At 44.7% G+C, this 27,759-nt stretch overlaps 1 protein-coding gene across 4 annotated transcripts in view; it reads left to right on the plus strand.

The window, feature by feature from the left end:
• Positions 1-27,759, plus strand: part of inpp4b (inositol polyphosphate-4-phosphatase type II B) — an 813,686-nt gene that overhangs the window by 109,321 nt on the left and 676,606 nt on the right. The window contains exon 1 of one of the 4 annotated variants that reach the window (XM_072256174.1): positions 11,641-11,666. The exons of the other annotated variants lie outside the window; for them this stretch is intronic. The gene's annotated coding sequence lies outside the window, so the exon portion shown is untranslated. Of the gene's footprint in view, positions 1-11,640; positions 11,667-27,759 lie in introns of those variants that run through there. 4 annotated transcript variants of the gene reach the window in all.

Below are 27,759 nucleotides of genomic sequence, written 5' to 3' on the forward strand. Positions count from 1 at the left end.
ATATAGATTAAGCATTCTTGTTTATTTAAATAAATTCATTATAGGTTATATGTATAAATACATGAATTGCATACGTCAACGTGCTACCACGTGATTCGTCCGCGTCTCACTTAAAGTAAACTCGAAGTTAGACCCACATTTCAGACTCCCATGTCTTCCTTTGAATTAGTTTAATATTTAGAAGTGACAAAACATAGCAGTTTTGGTGTAATGGAGACTGTTGTCATTGAATGAGTGGAGAAGTGAAGTTACATGTCGCTGAGAAATATTAATTAATTGCAAAATCGATTGTGCTAAATAGGCATGGAGTGAAATATTTAGATGTTGATTGATTGGCAAACATTTGCGTAATCAGTAAAAAATATCGAATACAAGCTAAGTATAATGTTTGCATAGCTTGTGTTGCAAAATAAGAATTTGACATGGTAATTGTGATGTTGATGGATTGAGGTCTACCATTGCAGTCTAATTAGAGCAATTTTGTTGTGCATGAAATCCATTGTGGGTTTCAAATTCCTGGATGTCAAAAGAGTGAAAAGATAAGCAAAAAAGGAAACGTCCTCTACCTCAGCATGTCAATACTCACACCCCAAAATAACTCATTTTCAAATGACACATATAATTTAGTGTGCAGCCCCGAGCTCCATTTTCTCAGCATGAGTGGCCACACAGTTCTCCCGGACTGCTCAATACCAGACTTCACAGTTAGCCTCTCCACACTGAGTCGTGTGAGGGTCAGGTTCCTGGCATCACAGTGCTGTCAGTAATCTAGTTTTCTAAACATATTGTTATTATGATGTCTTTTAGTAATGTTTCAATTAGTGATCTTGTTCTTAAGAATGTATCTTGAGCTGAAAAAAAGCAATTGTGTAGAGTTTAGGTCAAAGCTCATTATACTTAACTAGATCTGATCTTTATTTGTCCTAGATTAGTATTGACTTTGTAGGATTCTCTCTCAGAGGTTTTCCATAGTTGCCAATACAGTGACCTGTTACCTACGAGTAGAACTGGGGGGCAGCACGGTCGCCCTGTGACAGGGTTTAATTCTCGCCTCTGCCTGTAAAGATTATGTACGTTCTCCTCGTGACTGCGTGGGTTTCCTTTGGGTGTCACGGTTTCCTCCCACAGTCCAAAGATGAAAACAAACAAGAGAAAATCTGCAGGTGCTGGAAGTCCAAGCAACACACACGAAATACTGGAGGAACTCAGCAGGCCAGGCAGCATCTAGGAAAAGAGTACAATCCATGTTTCAGGCCGAAACCCTTTGGCAGGACTGGAGAAAAAATAGCTGAGGAGTAGATTTAAAAGGTGGCGGGAGGGGAGAGAGAAACGCTAAGTGATAGGTGAAACCTGGAGGAGGAGGGATGATGTAAAGAACTGAGAATTTGATTGGTGAAAGAGGCAGAATGCCACGGAAGAATGAAAAGGGGGTGGGGGAAGAGCACCAGATGCAGGCAATGGGTGAGCAAGGAGATAAAGTGAGAGAGGGATAAGGGAATGGGAAATGGTGAAGGGGAGGGGTACAGGGCATTACTGGAAGTTTGAGAAATAAATGTTCATACCATCTGGTAGGAGGCTACCCAAAATATAAAGTGTTATTCCTCCAACGTAAGTGTAACCTCATCAGTGGAGGTGGCCATGGATGGACATATCAGAATGGGAATGGGAAATGGAATTAAAGTGTGTGGCCTCTGGGAGATCCCACTTCTTCTGGTGAACGGAGCGTAGCCGCTCAGCAAAGCGGTCTCCCTGTCTATGTCATGTCTCACCAATTTACAGGAACACCGAACACAGTAAATGACCCCAGCAGTCTCACAGGTGAAGTGTTGCCAAGCCTGGAAGGACTGTTTAGGGCCCTGGATAGTAGTGAGGGAGGAGGTGTAGCACTTGTTCGGCTTGCAAGGATGAGTGACAGGAGGGAGGTCAGTGGGGAGGAACGTGTGGACAAGTGAGTCGTGTAGGGAGGGATCTCTTCGGAAAGGTAGAAAGTGGGGGGGAGGGCTTGGTCTAAAGATGTATCAGTTGGTAGGTTAATTGGTATTTGTAAATTGTCCTGTGATTGGGTTAAGGTTAAATCAGGGGATTGCTGGGTGATGCAGCTTGAAGGGCCAGAAGGGCCTTTTCTGCACAGTATCTCAATAAATAAATAAATGAAAAAACTGAGGAACTTTCAAGATTGTTGATGATTATTATTAACACCAAGCTGAAACCGACAAGGCCCAACTACCAAGCTTCCATATATTATTTATTGGCTGTGGCAAATATTACAATGGAAGCAAACTAAGGAAGGGAAAATTAGCAACCTTGGCATTTTCATTCTTGGTAATTATTGTCAACGGCAGCAGAGATTGCACTTTCTGAGGAAGCTTAAACAAGCATCACTCCCCACTAACATCTTAACTACATTCTACAGAGGCGTGGTTGAGAGTGTGCTGACCTTTTGCATCACAACCTGGTACTCCAGCTGCAGTGCTGTCGACAAAAAAGCCTTGCAGAGGGTGGTTAGGGGAGCAGAGAAGGTTATTGGGGTCTCCCTACCTTCTGTCCAAGACCTCTTTCAGAGTTGATGCCTCCAGAAGACACGGTACATCATTAAAGACCCCTCACACCCTCCCCATGAACTGTTTGTTCTTCTGCCATCAGGCAAACGTTACAGGAGCATCAAAACTAAAACCACAAGACTACTAAACGGCTTCCTCCCACAGGCAGTCAGACTGCTAAATAGCTGCTCCACCTGACTCTGCTTTGGACACTTTTAACTTGCACTGGACACTTATAACTTGATTTTAACTGACATGTGGCTGTTGTGTTTTGCTATTTATTGTTATGTTTATCATTTAGTGTCGCGTTTGTTATGTTATGATTGCACTGCTCCTGGGAAACACTGTCTCATTCTGCCCTGCAGAGCTGATGTACGGTTAGAATGACAAAGTTTTTTGAATCTTGAATCTTGAAAACGCTGATGAAGGCTGTAACTTATTTGATATAATTAACATAGCTCACAACTGTTCAGATAAATGCTAAGAATGAACCAGTCATCTTTTGATATATTCTGCTTGATCTATTTTTGGCTCTTCAGTACTCCATCCCCTGAAGCCCTTGACCCAAAATCAGATTCTCCCTATCTGAGTCTATTCCATTGTCTGTTCCAGAGGAAACCCATCACATTCTCTCCTCCATCATCTGAGCCCTACCTCACTTCCTCCACTAATTCCACTATAGCAGAGGTAACAAAGAAAATCCTTGTTTATTGTTATGATGTCTATCCTACTGTGCACAGAGTTGTGTACATTGTACACGGTAGAGTTTATATGTGCCCTGCATTCCTTTATTGTGACAAATTCCTCTGAAAATTACTTAGTACAATCGGTACCCACTGTGATCGCATTCTACCTCCAATTAGAAGTGTTATTCCCCAGTAATCCACTCAAGCCATTTGGCTGTGGAATAGAGCTGTGAAAATTCCCTGGTCGTCAGGCCCAGACCTTGCAATAAGGGAAACATTCAAGAAGAAATTAAAAGCATTTTGAATTTCTGGGCAACACATTCTTCTGGATTTCCTAACCTCAAAATGGCAATTCCGCATTGAGCCAAAACCAAATTAAAATGCAGGGTTGGAGATACAGGAGATGGCAGGTGCTGGAATCTGGAGCAACAATCTGTTGCAAGTACTTAGTGAGTTGAGCAGCATCTGGGTGAGGAAAGGAGTTGTCGATGTTTTAGGTCAGATTGGAAGGTTCTTATGCAGGGTTTTGATCTGAAAGGTTGACAATTTCTTCCCCTCAGTTGCTGCTTGACCTGCTGAGTTTCTCCAGCAGAATGCTTGTTGGTTAAAATGCAAGCTTTTTAGGTGCTGAATTTGTTTGTGCTGAGCTTGGAGTGAAGTATCATTTGGTACCACCTCTCCATCCGACATAAAAGAATGAGTGTGGCACACCACATTGCTCTGGAAGCTGCATCAAAATCCCCAAACAGTCTTGAATGTCAGTATGAGAAGGGAGTATTAATCTGCGTGGAGATGCAGCTGTTTGCATCGAAACATTAACTAGTTATTGCTGGTAGACAATTTTAACAAGACGCTGCATTTACTCCACCATCTGGAGCTAGACTCTCCTATCTCAGCTTTTAGAGGACAGGAGGTAGGCTCTGTGAATCATATTGTAACCCTTGACATGCTGTGTGTTATTGACCTTGCACTGTAAGAGCGCGAGCCCAAACTGGAGCACAGCTCCTCAGCGGCTGCACTCCCATCTCACTTGATTAGCCATCAGGTATTGTAATCGTAGGTTGAACAGTGGCTGGGGAGCAGACAGCAGGGCGGTGGTGGCACTTGCTCATCTCATACTGTCATAGTTACTGTTGTGGGTGCTGACACCCCTGGAATTAAACTGCAGGGTATGGCCCACACTGTGAGGCCTCGTGCCACGGTTATGATAAAATACAGGATCCTTTCAGTTTGTACTGCAAAAGGAGAGGAATATGAAATAGAGGGCAAGGGGGAAGATGTGTGGGATGCAGTCATACAGTGGTGTAAAGAGTACGTCTGTTTGGTGGAAGTCGGGCCAGATACTCAATGTAACACTGCCTCCTGAGGACAATCAAAGTGATGGAGAAGTTACAAAATCACAGCTCAGCACCATCAGAGATGGTGGAAAGTTACTGATCTAGTGAGACAATTAGCTCTGTGGGGTACTGCAAATTCTGGATGGTGCATTGCACTGTATGTTTGCATGTGTGAACTAATGGATGAGCATGTGTCATCCAAGATTTATAATTTTAAAGGTTTAATGTTCAAACATAGAAACATAGAAAACCTACAGCACAATATTGGCCCTTCTGCCCACAAAGCTGTGCCGAATATGTCCTTACCTTAGACATTACCTTGGGTTACCCATAGCCCTCTATTTTTCAGAGCTCCATGCACCCGTCCAGGAGTCTCTTAAAAGACCCTATCGTATCCGCCTCCACCACCGCCACCGGCAACCCATTCCACGCACTCACCACTCTCTGCGTAAAAAAAACTTACCCCTGACATCTCCTCTGTACCTACTTCCAAGCACCTTAAAACTGTGCCCTCTCGTGCTAGCCATTACAGCCCTGGGAAAAAGCCTCTGACTATCCACACAATCAATGCCTCTCATCATCTTGTACACCTCTATCAGGTCACTTCTCATCCTCGGTCGCTCCAAGGAGAAAAGGGCAAATTCACTCGACCTATTCTCACAAGGCATGCTCTCCAATCCAGGCAACATCCTTGTAAATCTCCTCTGCACCCTTTCTATGGTTTCCACATCCTTCCTGTAGTGAGGCGACCAGAACTGAGCACAGTGCTCCAAATGGGGTCTGACCAGGGTCCTATATAGCTGCAACACTACCTTTAGGCTCCTAAACTCAATCCCACGATTGATGAAGGCCAATACACCGTATGCCTTCTTAACCACAGAGTCTACCTGTGTAGCAGCTTTGAGTGTCCTATGGACTCAGACCCCAAGATCCCTCTGATCCTCCACACTGCCAAGAGTCTTACAATTAATACTATATTCTGCCATCATTTTTGACCTTCTGAAATGAACCACCTCACACTTATCTGGGTTGAACTCCATCTGCCACTTCTCAGCCCAGTTTGGCATCCTATCAATGTCCCACTGTAACCTCTGACAGCCCTCCACACTATCCACAACACTGTCAATCTTCGTGTCATCAGCAAATTTACTAAACCATCCTCATCCAGGTCATTTATAAAAATCATGAAGAGTAGGGGTCCCAGAACAGATTCCTGAGGCACTCCACTGGTCATCAACCTCCATGCAGAATATGACCCGTCTACAGCCACTCTTTGCCTTCTGTGGGCAAGCCAGTTCTGGATTCACAAAGCAATGTCCCCTTGGATCCCATGCCTCCTTACTTTCTCAATAAGCCTTGCATGAGGTACCTTATCAAATGTCTTGCTCAAATCCATATACACTACATCTACTGCTCTACGTTCATCAATGTGTTTAGTCACATCCTCAAAAAATTTGATCAGGCTCGTAAGGCATGACCTGCCCTTGACAAAGCCATGCTGACTATTCCTAATCATATTATACCTCTCCAAATGTTCATAAATGCTGCCTCTCAGGATCTTCGCCATCAACTTACCAACCACTGAAGTAAGATTCACAGGTCTACAATTTCCTGGTCCATATCTACTCCCTTTCTTGAATAAGGAACAACATCCGCAACCCTCCAATCCTCCGGAACCTCTCCTGTCCCCATTGATGATGCAAAGATCATCGCCAGAGGATCAGCAATCTCCTTCCTCGCCTCCCACAGTAGCCTGGGGTACATCTCGTCTGGTCCTGGTGACTTATCCAACTTGATGCCTTCCAAAAGCTCCAGCACATCCTCTTTCTTAATATCTACATGCTCAAGCTTTTCAGTCCTCTGCAAGTTATCCCTACAATTGCCAAGATCCTTTTCTAAATCTAGAACTAAATCTATGGAGGGAGTCTCTAAAAATAGAACGTGCTGCAGAGAATCAAATCATACAGAAATATGCCTGTAAGTGTCTATAGTTTGAATGGTACATTTGTTTTCATTGCAAATAATCTTAGAATGCTTGAAAAGCTGGAAAGTTCAAAGTAAATTTTATTATCAAAGTACACATATGTCACTATACTCAACCCTGAAATTAATTTTATTGTGGACATGTTCAATAAGTCTATAGAATAATAACTATAACAGAATGAATGAAAGACCACAAACACAAGAAAGTCTGTAGATGCTGGAAATCCAAAGCAACACACAAATAAAATGTGGGAGGAACTCAGCAGGTCAGGCAGCATCTATGGAAATGATTAAACAGTCGACGTTTCTGGCTGAGATCCTTCGTCAGAACTGAGAAAGAAGGGGGTAAGATGCCAGAATAAAAAGATGGGGGGAGGGGAAGGAGGATAGCTGGAAGATGATAGGTGAAGCCAGGTGGGTAGGAAAGGTCACAGGCTGGAGAAGAAAGAGCTTGATAGGAGAAGGGAGCAGACCAAAGGAGAAAGGGAAGGAAGAGGGGGCCCAGGGGGATGTGATAGGTAGCGAGGAATAGAGGAAGGGGGTGGGGCATTTATTTACCGCAAGGAGAGGTCGATATTCATGCCATCAGGTTGGAGGTTATCCAGATGGGATATAATATGAGGAGACCGTAGACCAACATATCAGAATGGGAATGGGAATCAGAATTAAAATGTTTGGCCACCAGGAAATTCCGCTTGTGGCGGATAGAGCAGACGTGCTCAACGAAGCGGTCACCTCATGTACGATGGGCCTCCCCAGTGTAGAGGAGGCTGCATCAGGAGCACTGGATGCAATAGACATCCCCAGCAGATTTGCAGGTGAAAAGTTGCCTCACCTTGAAGGACTGTTTGGGGCCCTAAGTGGAGGTGAGGAAGGAGGTTTGTGGGCAGGTGTAGCTCTGAGAGGCTGCTTGCAGGGGTAAATGCTGGGAGGGAGGTTAGGGAGAATTGATTGGACAAGGGAATTGCCGAGGGAGTGATCCCTGTGGAAAGCAGAGTTGGGGGGGGGCGGTGGCGGAGGTGAAGATATGATTAGTGGTAGGATCCTTTTGGAGATGGAGGAGATGTGCCGCCCAACGAGGGTGTTCAACCAGAGAGCAGAAGACAATAAACAGTGCAAATAGAAAATGAAGAAACAGTAATAATAAATAAATAATCAGTAATTATTGAGAACATGAGACAAGAGTCCTTGAAATTTGAGTCCATTGGTTGTGGGAAAATTTCAATTATGGGGCAAGTGAAGTCGAATGAAGATATTCCTTTTGGTTCACAGTTCTGATGGTTGAGGGGTAGTAACTGTTCCTGTATCTGGTGGCGTGAGTCCTGAGGCTCTTGTACCTTCTTCCTGATGGGAGCAGTGAGAAGAGAGCATGGCCTGGGTGGTGGGGGACCCTGATGATAGATGCTGCTTTCCTGTGATGGTGTTTCATGTAGATGTGCTCAGTGGTGGGGAGGGATTTATCCGTGATGGACTGGACTATATCCACTACTTTTTGTAGGATTTTCCATTCAAGAGCATTGGTGTTTCCATACCAGGCCGTGATGCAGCCATCAATATACTCTCCACTACAAATCTATAAAAGTTTGTCAAAGTTTTGGATGTCATGCCAAATCTTCGTAAGCCCCTAAGGAAATAGAGGTGCTGCTGTGCTTTCTTCGTAACTGCACTTGCGTTCTGAGTCCAGAACAGGTCCTCCAAAATAATAATACTGAGGAAATTAAAGTTGATAACCCTATGTACCTCTGATCCTCCGATGAGGATTGGCTCATGGACCACTGTTTCCTTCTTCCGAAGTCTATAATCAGCTCTGTGGTTTAGTTGACATTGAGTGAGAGGTTGTTTGACACCACTCAGCCAAATTTCAGTCTCATCAGAAAAAAGCACTGCTATAAAAACAACTCTCAATCAAGTAAATATGATGCATTTCAATAAATAACAAAGTAAATACTGCACAACATATTTAATGCCTTTAACATGGAAGCACACCCCTCCATTATCTTTTATGATAACATTGTGCATATTAAATCAAATGCCAAGCCAATCTACTGTAAATCCAGGCCAATAACTTCAGCAATGAAAAAAAGAACTCAGCAGACTTTTAGCAGATTGGGTATAGGTGAACGTGGCACAGAGTAACTGGATGATACCTTTAATATTGGTAGCTAAAGCCAATGTGACCGCCAAGTTCTTATTTATTACGGCACAGAGAAAGGTCATTCGTACTCCAACAATCCCATTCTCCTTTCCTTGTAGCTCTGTAATTTAGTCTCTCTCATATCCCCATCAAATCTTCTCTGCTGCTTTCCCTACCCAGCTGCACTGAGTAATTTGAAATAATTATTTAGCCAACCACTTTTTCTTTGGAATGGGGGAAGAAACCAGAGTCAACTGAAAAGTGTGCAAACTCTTTATAGCAACCAAGTTCCGGATCAAATCGTAGTCTCTGCACCTGTGAAGGTCTGTGGAGATTACAAACTGATCTCTGGTAGAGCAGGAGATAAAAAGCAATGCCCCTTTCCCATTTCCATCTGCCTATCACCCAAATACCTATCCACCTTGGCTGCTTCTTCCCTGGCCTACCCCCCGACCCTCCCTATCACCATCGCCATCTGGCTTCATCTGCACATCTTCCTTCACTGATCTGTTTCCACCTATTACCTTCCAATCTCAGTCTTGGCCTCACCCCTCCTCTCCCCTTCCCACTTGGCTCTATCCACACTGTCTATCTCCAGCAATCGCCTTGCAGCCTCTGTGTTGAAGATTTGCCCCCATCCTCCTGCCCAGTGTTATCAGCCCACCATTCCCCACTTTACCTGCTTCCTCCTATCACCTACCAGCCTATGTCCACCAATCTTTCTTGTGGTTTCACACCCCCAGTCCAAATGTAGGGTCATGACTGGAAAAGTTGACCATCGGTTTGCCACCACAAATGCTGCTTGACTAGTTGAGGTCCCTCAGCAGTTTGTTTTTTTGCCCCTTATCTCTCCTGTCAGGTACAGATTTACGTCTGTATAGTGATGGTCTGGTATTGCCGCAGTTTTATGGCTCCCATAGGTACAGATTTAATCCTGACATTAGGTGTTGTCCTTGTGGAGACTGAACATTCCCAGTGTGCCTGGATGAATTTCCTCCCACGTCACAATAAGATGTGTGTTGATAGGTAATTTGGCCGCTGTAGTCGCTCCTCGTCTGTGGATCCACAGAACCTTGGGGTGAGTTGATGGAAATTTGAGGAAAATAAAAGGATTTTGGGATAGGATTTGTGTAAAATGGGCATTCATGGTCAATGTCGGCTTGGTAGACCGATGAGCCTTTTTTCAGGCTGTATTTCTTTATGACTCTTTCTCAAGATCTGTATGCTGAATTGTAAGAGTAAAGCTTTTCACTAAGCTACATCTGTCTTGTGCCCAACCTAATGTGAATGGAGGGCTCAATGCTGCTTGGCAATGGTCATCCATAAGGAGTCGTACATGTTGGATCTGTGCACAGATCAATTAAATAAAGGCATGCACGTGGGTGATGGCTTTAACTGGTGTACTCACACTGCAACGGGAGGGAGAGAGATCCATATGCATGTATAGACAACAGATCAATAGATAGTGCTAAGGGGGGGGGGCTATCATTGCCATAAAAGAAATAGATCCACCATTACAGTTCCTCCCTTGTTAGGTTAACAGACAATAAAACTGTATATGTACAAAACATTGATTTTCCCTTTCATAAACCCATATTCCAAATAAACCTGCTTTCACAATAACAGTCCATAACAACATCAGAGTTCTAAAGGTTTAGTATTTTGCGTGGCGTTCTGCTTCTTTCAGGATAGTGCCTGTGGTAAACTATATATATATGTTGTAACAGGGTTACCTGTCTGGACATGCCTGGGCACGCCCCTCTGCTGACTGCCTCTGTGGCTCCTCCCACAGAACCCTGAATAAAGGCGATTTCGCTATTGCTCCTCCTCCTCAGTCCAGGGGCAGACACTCAGCATGGAGGTCGCATTTTACTGGGAATAAAAGCCTTTCAGTATTTACCCTACTTCCTGTCTTTTGGAGTAATTGAAGGTGCATCAATTTTATTCGCAGTAATTTTAAAGCATGGAACGCGCTCTGAAACCCGACAAGTTAGACCTCAACCCACAAACACCTGAAGCTGGAAACGCTTTCGAACTCTGGCTGGCTCGCTTCGAATCATACCTAGAGGCAATTGAAGTGATCGACCCCACAGCAAAGCGCAGAGTTCTACTCTCCAGGGTCAGTCCACGGGTCTACTCAATGATCTACGCGCGGCATCGCTTAGCGACTCGGCACTAGCGGCCCAGGGAATCAAGTGCTGAGTTTGTCTGGGCACTACGGACGCTTGTGCAGGACTGCGATTGCCAGGGGCTGACAGCAGGACAGCATGCAGAACTCCTAGTGAGAGACGCCTTTGTCACGGGGACCAGGTCAGTGTATGTGCGCCAGCGGCTGCTGGAAAAAGCTGATCTTACCTTAAGTTCGGTGATGGAGCTGGCTGACACGCTGGAGGCTGCTCTGCATAACTCTGAGGCTCTCCAGTCACGCGATCCCCCCACAGCCTTGTGGGTGCTGCAGACCCTGCAACCCGCCGGCGAATCGACCTCAGCTGCTGCCAGTCGTGAGTCCATGAAGTGCTACTTCTGCGGACTTGAGAAGCACCCCCGGAAATGCTGCCTGGCCCGAGAAGCTACCTGCTCCAGCTGCGGAAAGAAGGGCCACTTCGCCAAGGTCTGTAAGTCCAAACCGCAAGCGGGGTTGAGTAGCGCCACGTGTGAGGCATGGGGGTTGTCATCTTCCCTGCCGCCATCTTCCCTGCACGCTGCCACCACGTGCGAGACATGGGGGCAGCAATCTTGGTCGGCGTCACCTCCCACCTCCTACGACCAACGGGTGCTCACGGGGCACCTCACCGCGCCGGACCAGGACAGTGACTCAACCCTGGCCTCCGTGACCCTCGAACAAAGCGCTCCCCACCAGCTGGCAAGGTCAATGATGGACATCCTGGTGGAGGGGCACAGGACAAGCTGCCTGTTTGACACAGGCAGCACGGAGAGTTTTATCCACCCGGACGCGGTGCAGCATTGCAGACTCGTGATACGGCCGGTAAGTCAGAGGGTCACCATGGCCTCCGGGTCGCATACAACAGACATCCGGGGGGGGGGGGGGGTTGTGTAGCGACGCTAGTGGTGCAGGGCACAGAATATCGGGACTTTACGTTACTGGTCATGCCTCAACTGTGTGCCTCTGTGCTATTGGGGCTCGACTTCCAGAGCCACCTGGAAAGCGTGACAATGGAGAATGATGGGCCCTCCCACCAATTACTGTCGTAAATCCCCAGTTTTGTAGGGATATGTCACATACCCCGCTACTGACCACCCCCACACATCGACCTGCACATCCCACCCAACATCATGCCAACAGCCGCACTACCGACACCACTTGCGGCCTCTCCACTCTCAGGATCCCTCCCCCACCGCTGTTCGCCAACCTGACCCCCGACTGTAAACCTGTGGCAACTAAAAGCAGGAGGTACAGCGCGGGGGACAGAGCTTTCATTAAGTCGGAGGTGGAGCGGCTGCTCAGGGAGGGGGTCATTGAGGCAAGCACAAGTCCTTGGAGGGCGCAGGTGGTGGTTGTTCGGAACAGGGAGCAGCATAGGATGGTCGTGGACTATAGCCAGACCATCAATAGGTTCACGCAGCTTGACGCGTACCCTCTACCCCACACCGCGGATATGGTCAATCAGATAGCACAGTACAAGGTGTACTCGACCATAGACCTAAAATCCGCTTACCATCAGCACCCCATCCGCCGGGAGGACCGCCCTTACACTGCCTTCGAGGCAGACGGCAGGCTTTATCACTTCCTGCACATCCCCTTCGGTGTCACGAATGGTGTATCTGTCTTCCAGAGGCCAATGGACCGGATGGTGGACCAGTGCCAACTGAAGGCCACATTCCCATATCTGGATAACATCACCATCTGCGGTCACGACCAGCAGGATCACGACAACAACCTCCAAAAGTTTCTCCAAGCGGCCAAAGCTTTCAATCTCACCTATAACAAGGACAAGTGTGTATTCGGGACCACCGGACTTGCTATCCTTGGGTGTGTCGTGGAGAACGAAGTCATTGGCCCTGACCCCGACTGTATGTGCCCCCTGTTGGAATTCCCTCTTCCCAACATCCTCAGAGCCCTCAAAAGGTGCCTGGACTTCTTTTCATATTACGCCCAATGGGTCTCTAACTACGCAGACAAGGCCCGCCCCCTGGTCAAGTCCACCACATTCCCCCTCTCAGCCGAGGCCCGTAGGGCCTTTAGCCGCATAAAAGGGGACATTGCCAAAGCAGCAATGCATGCGGTGGATGAGGCTGTTCCCTTCCAAGTAGAGAGTGACGCCTCCGACTTTGCACTGGCTGCTACCCTCAACCGGGCGGGAAGACCAGTGGCATTCTTCTTCCGTACCCTTCAAGGCCCTGAAATTCGGCACTCTGCGGTAGAGAAAGAGGCCCAGGCCATAGTGGAAGCTATTAGGCACTGGAGGCACTATCTCGCCGACAAAAGGTTCACGCTGCTAACTGACCAGTGCTCAGTCGCATTCATGTTTAATAACCAACAGCGGGGCAAAATCAAAAATGATAAAATCCTGAGGTGGAGAATCGAACTCTCCACCTTCAACTATGACATCATGCACAGGCCTGGGAAGCTCAACGAGCCCTCCGATGCCCTATCCCGGGGAACGTGCGCCAGCGCGCAGATCAACTGGCTGTACGCCCTACATGTAGATATTTGCCACCTGGGGGTCACCCAGCTTTTCCACTTCGTGAAAGCCCAGAACCTGCCTTACTCCCTTGAGGAGATCAGGACGATGACCAGGGACTGCCAAGTGTGCGCAGAGTGCAAACCGCACTTCTACCGACCCGAGAAGGCACAACTAATCAAGGCCACCTGCCCCTTTGAGCAACTGAGTGTTGACTTTAAGGGCCCTCTTCCCTCCACTGACCTCAATGTGTACTTTCTTAACGTTACCGACGAGTACTCGCGGTTCCCCTTCACCATCCCTGAATAAAGGCGATTTTGCCATTGCTCCTCCTCCTCAGTCCAGGGGCAGACACTCAGCATGCTGGAGGTCACATTTTACTGCGAATAAAAGCCTTTCAGTATTTACCCTACTTCCAGTCTTTTGGAGTAATTGAAAGTGCATCAGTGCCTCTGGGCTGTTGAGTGGCATCGGGTTTGATGGTGTCTTGTCTAAGACAACGTTCTTGGTTTCTGGTGTCATGTTGCTGTCAGTGACATCATCACTGAGGGGCAAGTCTGGTGACTGTAATGTGTCCATCTTGTTGGATTCATTCGACTCAGGTGTGTTCTTCGGTTGAGCATCCAGTATCTGGTCCACATGACGTCTCCAAGTCTGATCTCCAACATCTACTGTGTACATCAGTGGTTCAGCTCTTGTAGTTATCCTACCGGATGTCTACTTGTCATGTGCTAGGACTTCCTGTCCAATCTAGAAGCTCCTTGCTGCTTCACTTGGCAACTGGGTGAACTGTTTATTCTGCACTTCCCTTCAGAGATCTGGTTTCAGGAGATCTATGTGCGATCTCAGATTCCTGTTCATGAATAGCATTACAGCAGTTTGATTTGTCATCGCATGAACAGAGTTCCGATACACAGAAAAAGGAAGATTTACACCTTGTGTTGTAGAGAAATGCCCTCCTTATCTGTCACTTTAATAGACTTCTTGAAGATTTGGATAAACCTTTCTGCTAACCCATTCATTGCTGGGTGGTGAGGAGCTGACTTGAAATGTCTGATGCCATTTTTCTTCATGAACAGTCAGAATTCTTCTGATGTGTATTGTGGTCTGTTGTCACTCACTATTTGTTCTGGTAAGCTGTTTCTGGTTAAGATAGTCTTCAGAGCAGAGGCAGTCTTTGCTGAGGTGGTTGACTTCATTGGTATAACCTCAGCTACTTTGAATGAGCATCCACAGCAATCAGAAACATGGAGTCCATGAATGGCCCAGCAAAGCCAATATGTACTCTTTGCTGTGGTGATGACGGCCGCTCGCATAGGTGTTATGGTGCCTGTGGGAATATGTTTTGAACTTTTTGGCATCCCGAACAGCTTTTGGCCAAGTCTTCAATCTGTTTATATATTCCCGGCCACCACATGAAGCTCTGGGTGAAACTTCATCTTGACAGTACCCAGGTGTCCTTCACGCAGATTTTCTAACACTCTGGTACGTAGTTTAGAGGGAACCACAAGATGAGTTACACACATCAGCGTTCTCTGACATACTGACAGTTAGTCTCATCTTCCTGGGAATTATGGAAACATAGGATATCATGAACTTGCCATCCTTGGTGAATTCATAGACTTTTGACAGTGTTGGGTCATTCCTTGTTTCCCTTTGCATTTCAGAATTTGTTACCGGTGACTGGTCCACCTATGTGGTGTGGAACACTGCTGCAAGGTCGCAGGTGAAAACTTTTCTTCTTCAGTTGCCAACAGTGGAAGACGTGACAAGCCATCAGAATTGCTGTGTTGTTTGGTTCCCCTTGAACTCTATGTCAAAAGAGTGGGTGCCTAGGAGAAGTGCCCAACATTGCAACCGGGTAGCAGCCATCACTGGGATTCCCTTCCTGGGATTGAAAATGGACACAAGGAGCTGGTGATCTGTCATCAGCATAAACTTCTGTCAGTAGAGTTAGTGGTGTAACTTCTTTATTCCCCATACTAGACTAAGGGCCTCTCGGTCGATCTGTGGGTTGTTGCGTTCTGCACTTGTCAGTGATCTTGAAACAAGCGCAATTGGGTGTTCAGATCCATCTTTCATAATGTGTGATAGAATGGTGCCAGTGCCGTAAGGGAATGCATCACATGCCAGTCTGATTGGCAGAGGTGGGTCATAATGGGTGAGCAGTTCATCTGATGTTATTAGTCTTTGTTTCCTTGAATGCTTTTTCACATCTTTCTGACCATTCCCACTTTGCTCCTGTCTGTAACAGTGCTTTCAATGGGTGCAGCACTGTAGCAATGCTTGGGAGAAACTGGTGGTTGTAGTTTACAAGGCCCAATGAGGGCCTGAGTTGTGACTCATTTTCCCGTCTGGGTGCCTGTAGCACTGCTTCAATCTTCTCTTGTGACTCACTGTATGTAAGCCATGTTCATCAATGACATGTCCACAGTATGAGATTTCATCCTTGAAAAACACATTTCTCTCTCTTTAAGCACAAACCATATTCACTTAGCCTGGTAAGCACTTTACCAAGGTTCTGGAGGTGCTCTTCATCATTCTTGCCAATCATGATGATGTCATCAAGGTAACTTTGTATCCTGGGATATCTTGGAGCACTTGGTCCATTGCTCTTTGCCAAATTGCTGGAGCTGATGTGACACCAAAGACAAGATGGTTCTACTGGGACAGTCCCTTGTAAGTGTTGGTTATGAGGAACTTCATGCTTGACTCCTCAATCTCCATTTGCAGACAGGCTTATGACAAGTCAATCTTTGAGAACATATCCCCACTTTCCAAAGATGCAGAAGTGTCTTCTATTCGTGGCAGGGGATACTGCACAGTACGCAGCACTGGGTTGATGCTCACCTTGAAATCCCCACAAATACGAACAGCTCCGGCCTTCCCTTCTTTGATCACCAGAATAAAGGGCATGGCCCAAGCACTCCACTCAACCTTGGAGAAAATTCCAGCTGCCTCCAAGCTCTGCAGTTCAGCACCCACTTTACGATGTAATGTGTAAAGCACTGGACGCACTTTATGGAATCTTGGTGTTGCAGTTCAATTCTGGCCTTCATGCCTTTGAGTATACCAGTCCCCTTCTCAAACACCACCTCATTAGCATTAAACAGCTTTGCCAGACTCTAGTTATTGCTACCGTTTGGGCTGCCATTGCCTGTTGATGTCACACTGAGAGCTTTGATTGAGTGCCAGTCTAGTTGGATTTTCCTCAACTATTCATGTCCAAAAAGTGCTGGCTGTCCACTTTTCAACACATAATGCTCTAACTGTTGTGTTTGGCCTCCATACCTCACATTTCAGTTTGCTTTTGGGAGACAGTTTTCCACCTATGTAAGTCTTTAGCATCACTGAAGCCTTCTCTAATCGTATCTTAGAAAAAAGTCTGTTGTAGTCTGCCTCTGGAATTATGGACAAAGCTGACCCCATATCCAGCTCCATTTTCAGTTTTACACCGGACACATTTATTGTGATCCAGATTATGTTGCGATCTGCTTCAGTAACACTGCAGTTCTAGCCATGACAATTCACCTTTGGCACACTCTGTGTTGTCTGATTCTGATTTACATTTGGTAACTTTATGCATTTGCTGAGTTTTGTGTTTGAGACTTTTCACATAGTTGTGCTTTTTGTCTGCCTCCACATTCTCTCTTATGTGACCTTGTCTGTGACACTTCCTGCAGTTTTTTTCTTTGAACCAACAGTCATTTGCATCATGGGAGGATTTGCCACTTCCATAACATCTTTGGCTTTTTGCACCACTCATGGACATTTTGTGCATTTCATAATCTAACATGCTTTTTCATAGTTCTTCTGCATACTTTGCTGCAGTCTCTAATAATATTGCAATGGTCAATGCTCATTCTAAGGTTAGGACTCTTTTGGACAGTAGCCTCTTTTGACTGCTTTGACTATGCATGCCACATATGAGCCTGACCCCTAATACATCAGAAAGTCCATCTCTAAAGTCACAGTACGGGGAAGTTTGCGCAGTTCTGCAATGCATTCAGAAATGCTTTCATCTTTTGACTCATTCCTTTTGTAAAATCTAAATCTCTCAGCTATTGCCAGCCATTCAGGGCTCAAGTGATTTTGTAAAATTGTAACAATTTCATTGAACACTTGCTGGCTTTTCAAGGGTTACTAGGCTGTGTAAGGGACTGTACATTCTTGCACTCATTAAGCTAAGAAGCTAATCGGCATTCTTTTGCTCCTTCACGTTGTTCATATTACAATACAGTTCAACCCTCTCAACACACAACTCCCAGCCTTCATTAATGCTATGAAATTTGTGAACTTCTCTGATTGAAGCTATCGCCATGTTATTTTCACTTTACTCACATGTCTTTCACTGCTACTCACATGTTCACTGGTGTCCGTGACGGCATTCTATATACTGTTTAACTCTTGCTGTTTCATCCTGTAATCATGCCGTAACTGTTGGTGCAGTTCATGATATTTTCTGACATTCAAGTTTGTACTTGTCACCAAAGTGTTGTGTCTGTGCAAAGCTGCATATCAGTTAAATCACGTGGGTGATGGCTTTTATTGGTATATTTGGATTGCAATGGAGGGAGAACAATGTGCATGTGCAGACAACGGATCAGTACGTAGTGCTAAGGGGAGGGTGGGTCATTGCTCTAAAAGAAATAGACCCATACATTACAGTACTCATAAATCAAACTACTGAATTGGACAAAACCGTAATTGAAAATATTCCAAGCTATTGTATTACAAGGGTTTCAGCATTGTTTATGTAATTAGAGAAATAGCATTCTAGTTTTTGCTTGAGCATTAGTAAGGTTACATCAACATGATGTTAACACTTACAAAAAAAATGGGATTTGTGAAAAGGGAATAATTTATTTAAGTCTATGAGTAGATGAAGGTATACTGCAATCAGCCGAAGAAGCCATCTGAGTGAGATAACTCCTAAATCCGATGGAACTCTGACCATTTTCAGTTATAATCTCATGGAAAACTATGGTTCTTCCAGATCTTGCCATGGCATTGACACTACTTCAGAAAACAGTAAAGAAAGAAACCCTCACTGGAAATTCCATTGGAGATAATTGGTGATTTTCACAAACATCTAACTGCACAAATCCACCAAAAATTATGGTATATGCAGTAGTGTGGGACTACTTATCTCCCATGTTTCCGAGTAGCCATTTATATACAATGGGCAGGAGACATGGTTAACCAATACTGTACCATTGTCCCTATTCTTTTAGCTCCAATGATATAATGGTGGAGCATTGGTTGGGGTGGGGAGTGGGGCATGGAAGGGTGGGGGAGTGTTAAGAACAGCAAAATGCATAAGATTTGTCTAAGAAATTCCGCATGGTTGGTCATTTCTAGTGCATTGCAACACCAACTGAGTGTTAAAACTTATCTCTAATGTTTCCAGCAGTGGAATTTCAGCAGCAATTAGTCGTATCATGTACAAACCATGAAAAGGCTATTGGTTGAACATCCGGTGCATTGACTAAAACAAAAAAAAATCATTTACAGAAAGCACCATTGATGATCCTATTTGGATTACAAGTTTGAACAACTTTTGCTGGACAACTTTTCCACATCAGTTAGAACCATAATCTGCTCACGGTCAATTTGGGCCCTTTGCCTGATGTTCTCATTCTAGTGACATTTAGTCTCTTACTTTGGCAATGAACAGCGAGCATCTGAGCAGACTGTTTCAGTGAACGCCTAGTTGACATTATTCTGTGAAGAAACCAAAAGAAACACAGAAAATGAAATATATACAGCATAGGTGGTAGAAAATATCCTTTCGATAATAGTGAAAAAACCAGGGCTATGCAGAAAATCCTAATTTGAAGCAAAGGTGTGAATGCACATGAAATGAGTGGACAAATATAGATGCAAATCTGAATGAAAATGTAAAACCCTTTCAGCATAGCTGCTGTCAATTGTCCTCCAACCAAAGCTGTATAAATTGAGTACACAGAGGAGTAATGCAAAAGGAATTGCAAAGGAAAACAATAGTTTAACTCCAGGCAGAGTGCAAATCATAGAGAAATTGTCAATTGGCCTGGTATTGACTAAATTATAGAAGACCTAGCCAGCAAATATATGCTTTGTCAGGAGTGCAGAACACAACTTGTTAAAGATGTGGAATTGGCTTACAAAGCTGTTCTAGCAGTGCATATTGATTATTGAGACAAAGGAACAAACTCTTCATTGTATTATTTGACAGACAATCGGTGTGTCTAGAAATAAAGCATAAGGGTTGTATAGTCCTGCAAAATGCACAATCAAAAATCTGAGATTTGTTTTAATCACACATGATTTCCTGAAGTTAAAATAGATAATGGTCCACAATTTTGGATTGTTTCAGTTTGGACAATTCATGGAGCAAAATAACAAATTCTTATTTCAATTTATTAACACTCATCTTCAATGGAGGACAACGTACCCTCTAAGGTGTACACGTGTGTGCACACACCTCTTTTGTTACTAGCGCACAAAGGAATTTAATTGTCACCCTCTACCTGGTAGGCATGATAAGTCTGTCTCATGATTGTACACAATCACATTTCCTTTTCCGGTTTCTGATGCGATGCTGTTAACAACGTGGAGTTTGAGATGTTTTGTTTGCAGGTTTTAGAACTGGCTTATTTATACTGTTTTTATTGAAGAAATTATTGATTCACTATGTTGGCTTCCGAACAAACAAAAGGTCTAAAGTGCAGAACTGCTAATTTATTTAAAGTGGAATGGCTTAATGAAACAGTAGAAATGCTACATGAAAGCTCAGGAGGTCAGGAATGTACAGCTATGAGAAATATTTATATATGTTACAGAAACTGGTAATACCTGCTGGAGAATGTGCAAATGAGAGAAGTGGAGTCATATTTGGAAACTTGACTTTTTTAAAGCAAACAAGTCATATATGGATGGTGTGCAAAAGCCCTGGCAAGAAAATCCTTCATTACCTGCTACAGACCGGCTACATATGTTTTGTGAGAGTGCAGGTGAACAAGAGAGAAAATGATCAAATTCAGAAGAGATCAAAGTTCTTATTGACAGTTATTTTGTTTCTTTTAAGCAATGAACAACAAACTGGACCTGGTAGTTTATTATCCTTAGAATAGCTTCAGGTTTACTTCCATATAAAAATTCAGTGTGCACACGTTGTCACTGGCAAAAAGTTACACAGCACAGATTTTTGTGCAGACTGGTCATTACAAGTTAGAGAGAACATTAATGGGGGGAGAGGTAGAAAAGTTGGGTTCATAAAGGAGGCATCAAAGAAGCGGGTTATGGATGATCATTCTGACATCTCCGTGAAATATCAGTTTGCAATTTGTCTCCCAAGTTATAGGATAATGCCATATTTCACAGCATGATTTCCTGTAGTTGAAATGTTACTGAATGGAAATTGATTCCTGTTAGGTGAGATTTACAAGAAAATAAGGAAGGAAATCAATTAAAACAGGGATAAAATGTAAGGACAAGATCTTTAGCCTGTGTGACAAGGTTAAGGTATGGAGACGTTCTGGCAGGATATAGATGAGGAGATAGGAAATTAGGGAAGAAGTGAAAGTGAATGGGTTGAGGAATTCTCTTGTTGAAAATTGGTGTGAAATTCTGTACAATTCAGTATCTAAAAAGTAAAGTTGACCATTTAATCCTAGTCAATAAAACCTTGGGGCTTAAACATGAAGATTGTGAGATCAAAGTTTTCTTGAAATGAATCTAACCATTGCTCATGAAGAGTCAACGTAAGTTTTCTAATGCAAGTTAAGATAAGATGACATATTAAGTCCAGAGAAGGATAATTCTTCAATAGGACCTGGTGAGTGTCTGACATTAACACCAAAAAACACTGGTATTACACTATCAGATCAGAGAAAATAAAATATTATAGATCAGAGAGATATTAAATCAGAAAGAGGAAGTAGTGTGGTGTAGGTGAAATTGGTCATGAAATTAATAATTATCTATTTAAGGATTGAGGGATTGTATCGTATGGCTACTGCACTCTGGGATGGCAACAATATTTTGAAGAAACTTCCAGATACTCTATGAAGAGATCCCTAGGATAAACATACATACGTAGTTTGAATGCCAAAGGAATGTTCTGTCTGCATTGGACTTAGAGATTTAGAAATTTCATCGCACATTCTTTAGGATCAATTTTCCTCAAGTGTTGTCCTTCTTTGGATTATTCTCTTTTTAGAGAAAATGTGTATTAGTTGTGATGCCAAGGAGATATTGTATATTTGCATGGGAGATGATTGACAATAGATGGTTGCAATTATATATGCTTGTATTAGATGAAGTGGTGCCGGAACATGTACAAGTGAACAAGGTTTACCACGTTCACGTTCATGATCTCCTGATTCCCATAGCCCACAATGCTGAAGGTTCCTCCAGTGATCTCTTGTATGCTGCCTTCTTGGCAGAAGTTTACGGGGGAGATATAGGTTGCTATTGTGATCGCAAGTGCGTGTTTGTGGAGCTTTTGCATCTGGTATCAAGGTTGAGAGGTGAATGTATGATAACGGTAATGAATTTAGTTGGAAGTACTGAAACTGACCTGAATGTACATTGAGGAAGAAGAATGAGGGAAGATGCAGGTTCAATAATTGACAGCACACCATAGCACTATACACGTAGGAGAAGAATTAGGCTATTCGGCCCATCAAATCTACTCTGCCATTCCATCATGGCTGACTTATTATTCTTCTCAACACTATTCTCCTGCTTTCTCGCTGTAACCTTTAGCACCCCTGTTCATCAACAGCCTGCTCATCTCCACTTCAAATATGCCCAATGACTTGGCTTCCATAGCTGTCTGCGGCAACGAATTCCACAGATTCACCAGTGTCTGGCTGAAGAAATTCCTCCTCATCTCTGATCTAAAGGTATGTCTTTGTATTCTGAGGCTGTGCCCACTGGCCCTAGACTCCCTCACTATTAGAAACATTCTCTCCATGTCCACTCTATTTTGGCTTTATTATTCTATAGGTTTCAGTGAGACCACTGCCCCCCACCAATTCTTCTAAACTTCAGTGATTACAGGCCCAGAGCCATCAAATACTACTCATAGGTTAACCCTTCCATTCCCGGGATCATTCTTGTGAACCTCCTCTGGACCCTCTCCAATGCCAGCACATTCTTTCTTAGATATAGGGTCCAAATCTGCTTACGATGTTACGTGCAGTCTGACCAATGCCTTACGAAGCCTCAGCATTTACATCCTTGTATTTATATTCTAGTCCTCAGGAAATGAATGTTAACATTGCATTTGCCTTCCTTACCACTGACTCAAAATGCAAGTTAACATTTAGGGAATCCTGCACAAAGACCCCCAGGACTCTTGTACCTCTTGTTTTTGAATATTCTCCCAGTTTAGAAAATAGTCTAAGCCTTTATTCCTTCTAGGAAAGTGCATGGCCAGACACTTCCTTACACTGTATTCCATCTGCTACTTCTTTGCCCATACCCCTACTTTGTCCAAAACCTTCTGCTGACTCCCTGCTTCCTGAACATTCCATAGCCCTCCACCTAGCTTTGAATCATCTAACAACATGGCCACAAAGCCATCAGTTCTGTCATCCAAACAACAGGAATTCTGCAGATGCTGGAAATTCAAGCAGCACACATCAAAGTTGCTGGTGAACGCAGCAGGCCAGGCAGCATCTCTAGGAAGAGAAATAGTCGACGTTTCAGGCCGAGACCCTTCGTCAGGACTAACTGAAGGAAGAGCTAGTAAGAGATTTGAAAGTGGGAGGGGGAGGGGGAGATCCAAAATGATAGGAGAAGACAGGAGGGGGAGGGATGGAGCCAAGAGCTGGACAGGTGATTGGCAAAAGGGGATACGAGAGGATCATGGGACAGGAGGTCCGGGAAGAAAGACAAGGGGGGGGAACCCAGAGGATGGGCAAGGGGTATAGTCAGAGGGACAGAGGGAGAAAAAGGAGAGTGAGAGAAAGAATGTGTGTATAAAAATAAATAACAGATGGGGTACGAGGGGGAGGTGGGGCATTAGCGGAAGTTAGAGAAGTCGATGTTCATGCCATCAGGTTGGAGGCTACCCAGACGGAATATAAGGTGTTGTTCCTCCAACCTGAGTGTGGCTTCATCTTTTCAGTAGAGGAGGCCGTGGATAGACATGTCAGAACGGGAATGGGATGTGGAATTAAAATGTGTGGCTACTGGGAGATCCAGCTTTCTCTGTTGCCACATCGGGAGCACCGGACGCAGTATATCACCCCAGCTGACTCACAGGTGAAGTGTCGCCTCACCTGGAAGGACTGTTTGGCTGTTTGTCAATCTATGTTCCGTGCCTATTATGGTATCTGTCCCCCACTTTTCCTTCGCTACATCGACGACTGCATTGGCGCTGCTTCCTGCACGCATGCTGAGCTCATTGACTTTATTAACTTTGCCTCCAACTTCCACCCTGCCCTCAAGTTTACCTGGTCCATTTCTGACACCTCCCTCCCCTTTCTAGATCTTTCTGTCTCTGTCTCTGGAGACAGCTTATCCACTGATGTCTACTATAAGCCGACTGACTCTCACAGCTATCTGGACTATTCCTCTTCTCACCCTGTCTCTTGCAAAACCGCCATCCCCTTCTCGCAATTCCTCTGTCTCCACCGCATATGCTCTCAGGATGAGGCTTTTCATTCTAGGACGAGGGAGATGTCTTCCTTTTTTAAAGAAAGAGGCTTCCCTTCCTCCACTATCAACTCTGCTCTCAAACGCATCTCTCCCATTTCACGTACATCTGCTCTCACTCCATCCTCCCGTCACCCCACTAGGAATAGGGTTCCCCTGGTCCTCACCTACCACCCCACCAGCCTCCGGGTCCAACATATTATTCTCCGTAACTTTCACCACCTCCAACGGGATCCCACCACTAAGCACATCTTTCCCTCCCCACCTCTCTCTACTTTCCGCAGGGATCGCTCCCTACGCGACTCCCTTGTCCATTCTTCTCCCCTATCCCTTCCCACCGATCTCTCTCCCGACACTTATCCTCGTAAGCGGAACAAGTGCTACACATGCCCTTACACTTCCTCCCTTACCACCATTCAGGGCCCCAAACAGTCCTTCCAGGTGAGGCGACACTTCACCTGTGAGTCGGCTGGGGTGATATACTGCGTCTGGTGCTCCCGATGTGGCCTTCTATATATTGGCGAGACCCGACGCAGACTGGGAGACCGCTTTGCTGAACACCTACGCTCTGTCCGCCAGAGAAAGCAGGATCTCCCAGTGGCCACACATTTTAATTCCACATCCCATTCCCGTTCTGACATGTCTATCCACGGCCTCCTCTACTGTAAAGATGAAGCCACACTCAGGTTGGAAGAACAACACCTTATATTCTGTTTGGGTAGCCTCCAACCTGATGGCATGAACATTGACTTCTCTAACTTCCGCTAATGCCCCACCTCCCCCTCGTACCCCATCTGTTATTTATTTTTATACACACATTCTTTCTCTCACTCTCCTTTTTCTCCCTCTGTCCCTCTGACTATACCCCTTGCCCATCCTTTGGGTTTTCCCCCACCTTGTCTTTCTTCCCGGACCTCCTGTCCCATGATCCTTTCATATCCCCTTTGCCAATCACCTGTCCAGCTCTTGGCTCTATCCCTCCCCCTCCTGTCTTCTCCTATCATTTTGGATCTCCCCCTCCCCCTCCCACTTTCAAATCTCTTACTAACTCTTCCTTCAGTTAGTCCTGACGAAGGGTCTTGGCCTGAAACGTCGACAGCACCTCTTCCTAGAGATGCTGCCTGGCCTGCTGCGTTCACCAGCAACTTTGATGAGTTCTGTCATCCAGATATTGACATATAATGTGAAAAGAAATAGTTCCACACTGAACCCTGCAGAACTCCACTAGTCACCGGCAACCGACCAGAAAAGGCCCACTGGATTCCCATTCTTTGCCTCCTGCCAATCAGCCAATCTTCTATCTATGCTGGCATTTTTCCTGCAATACCATGGGCTCTTAACTTCTTTGGCATTTTCATGTGCGGCACCTTGTCAGAGGCCTTCTGAAAATCCAAGTTAACAACATTGACTGACTCTTTTTTAATCTATCTTGCCTGTTATTTAGAAACATAGAAAACCTACCGCACAATACAGGCCCTTTGGCCTACAATGTTGTGCCAAATGTGTACTTACTTTAGAAATTACCTAGGGTTACTCATAGCCCTCTATTTTTCTATGGTGTCTCTTAAAAGACCCTATCGTATCCACCTCCACCACCGTCGCCGGCAGTCCATTCCACGGACTCACCACTCTCTGTGTGGAAAAACTTACACCTGACATCTCCTCTGTACCTACTTCCAAGCACCTTAAAACTGTGCCCTCTCATGCTAGCCATTTCAGACCTGGGAAAAAGCCTCTGACTATCCACATGATCAATGCCTCTCATCATCTTATACACCTCGATCAGGTCACCTCTCATCCTCCGTCGCTCCAAGGAGAAAAGGCTGAGTTCACTCAACCTGTTTTCATAAGGCATGCTCCCCAATTCAGGCAACATCCTTATAAATCCCCTGTGCACCCTTTCTATGATTTCCACATCCTTCCTGCAGTGAGGCGACCAGAACTGAGCACAGTACTCCAAGTGGGGTCTGACCAGGGTCCTATATAGCTGCAACATTACCACTCGGCTCCTAAACTCAATCCCTTTGTTAATGAAGGCCAATGCACCGTATGCCTTCTTAACCACAGAGTCAACCTGCGCAGCAGCTTTGTGTATCCTATGGACTCAGACCCCAAGATCCCTCTGATCCTCCACACTGCCAAGAGTCTTACTGTTAATACTATATTCTGCCATCATATTTGACCTACCAAAATGAACCACCTCACACTTACCTGGGTTGAACTTCACCTGCCACTTCTCAGCCCAGTTCTGCATCCTATTAATGTCCCGCTGTAACCTCTGACAGCCCTCCACACTATCCACAATACCCCCAACCTTTTTGTCATCAAAGGATTCCAACAGATTTATCAGGCAAGATTTATTCTCAAAGAAACCATGCTGACCTTGGCCTATTTTATCATAAGTATCCAAGTATCTCAAAACCTCATCCTTAATAATGGACTTCAAAATCTTCCCAACCACAGAGGTCAAACTATAATTTCCTGTCTTCTGCCTCCCTCCCTTCTTAGAGAGTGGAGTGACATTTGATATTTTACAGTCCTCCAGAACCATTCTAAAATCTAGTGATTCTTGAAAGATCACTAACAATGACTTCACAATATCTTCAGTTACCTCTTTCAGAACCCTGGGGTGTAGTCCAAGTGACTTACCTGCCCTCACAGTTTTCAGCTTCCCAAGCACCTTCTCCTTAGTAATAGTGACTAGTTCCCAGGCACTCTGGAATTTCTAGCATACTGCTGGTGTTTTCCACAGTGAAGACACGTGCAAAATATTTATTGGGTCTGCTATTTCTTTGTCCTCCATTAATACCTCCCCAGCAACATTTTCCAGTGATCTGATATCTACTCTTGCCTGTCTTTTATTCTTTGTATATCTGAAAGAAAATCTGTGGTATCCTCGTTTATGTTATTGGCTAGCTTACCATCATATTACATCATTTCTCTCCATATTGCTTTTCAGTTGCCTTCTGCTGATTTTTAAAAACTTCCCAATCCTCCAGTTTCCCGTTAATTTTAAGAAAATTATATGCCCTCTTTTTATCTTTTATGCTATCTTTGACTTGTCAAGTAGTGTTTCCTTTAGAATACTTTTTCTTTTTGGGAAAATTCTATCCTGCGCCTTCCAAATTGCTTCCAGAAACTTCAGTCATTGCTGCTCCATTGTCAGCCCTGTTATTATCCCCTTCCAATCAACTCTGGCCAGCTCCCCTCTCATGCCTCTGTAGTTACATTTACTCCACTGTAATATTGATAACTCTGAATGTAGCTTCTCCCTCTCAAACTGCAGGGTGAATTCTGTCATGTTATGATCACTGCCTCCTAAGGGATCCTTTACCTTAAGCTCCTTAATCAATCTAGAATTGCCTTTTCCCAAGTGGGCTCAACCACAAGCTGCTCTAAAAAGCCATCTCGTAGGCATTCTACAGTATTCCTTCTCTTGGGATCCAGCCTAACCTGATTTTCCAATCTACCTGCATATTGAAATCCCCATGATTATCATAACATTGTCCTTTTACATGTTTTTTTAATCCCCTGTTGTAATTTGTTTCCCACATTCTGGCTACTGTTGGGAGACCTGTATATAATTCCCATCAGGTTTTTTTTTTAACCCTTGCATTTTCTTAACTCTAACCACAAGGATTGACATCTGCCTATGTCACTTCTTTCTGAAGATTTGATTACAGTAGAGACATGCCACCCCCTCTGCCTACCTGCCTGTCCTTTTCGATGCAATGTGTATTCTTGTACGTGTTGCTCCCAGCTGTGATCTTCTTTCAGCCACAACTC

The sequence above is a fragment of the Mobula birostris genome, chromosome 4 (assembly GCF_030028105.1).
Source record: "Mobula birostris isolate sMobBir1 chromosome 4, sMobBir1.hap1, whole genome shotgun sequence".
In the NCBI taxonomy this organism is placed as follows: Eukaryota; Metazoa; Chordata; class Chondrichthyes; order Myliobatiformes; family Myliobatidae; genus Mobula; species Mobula birostris.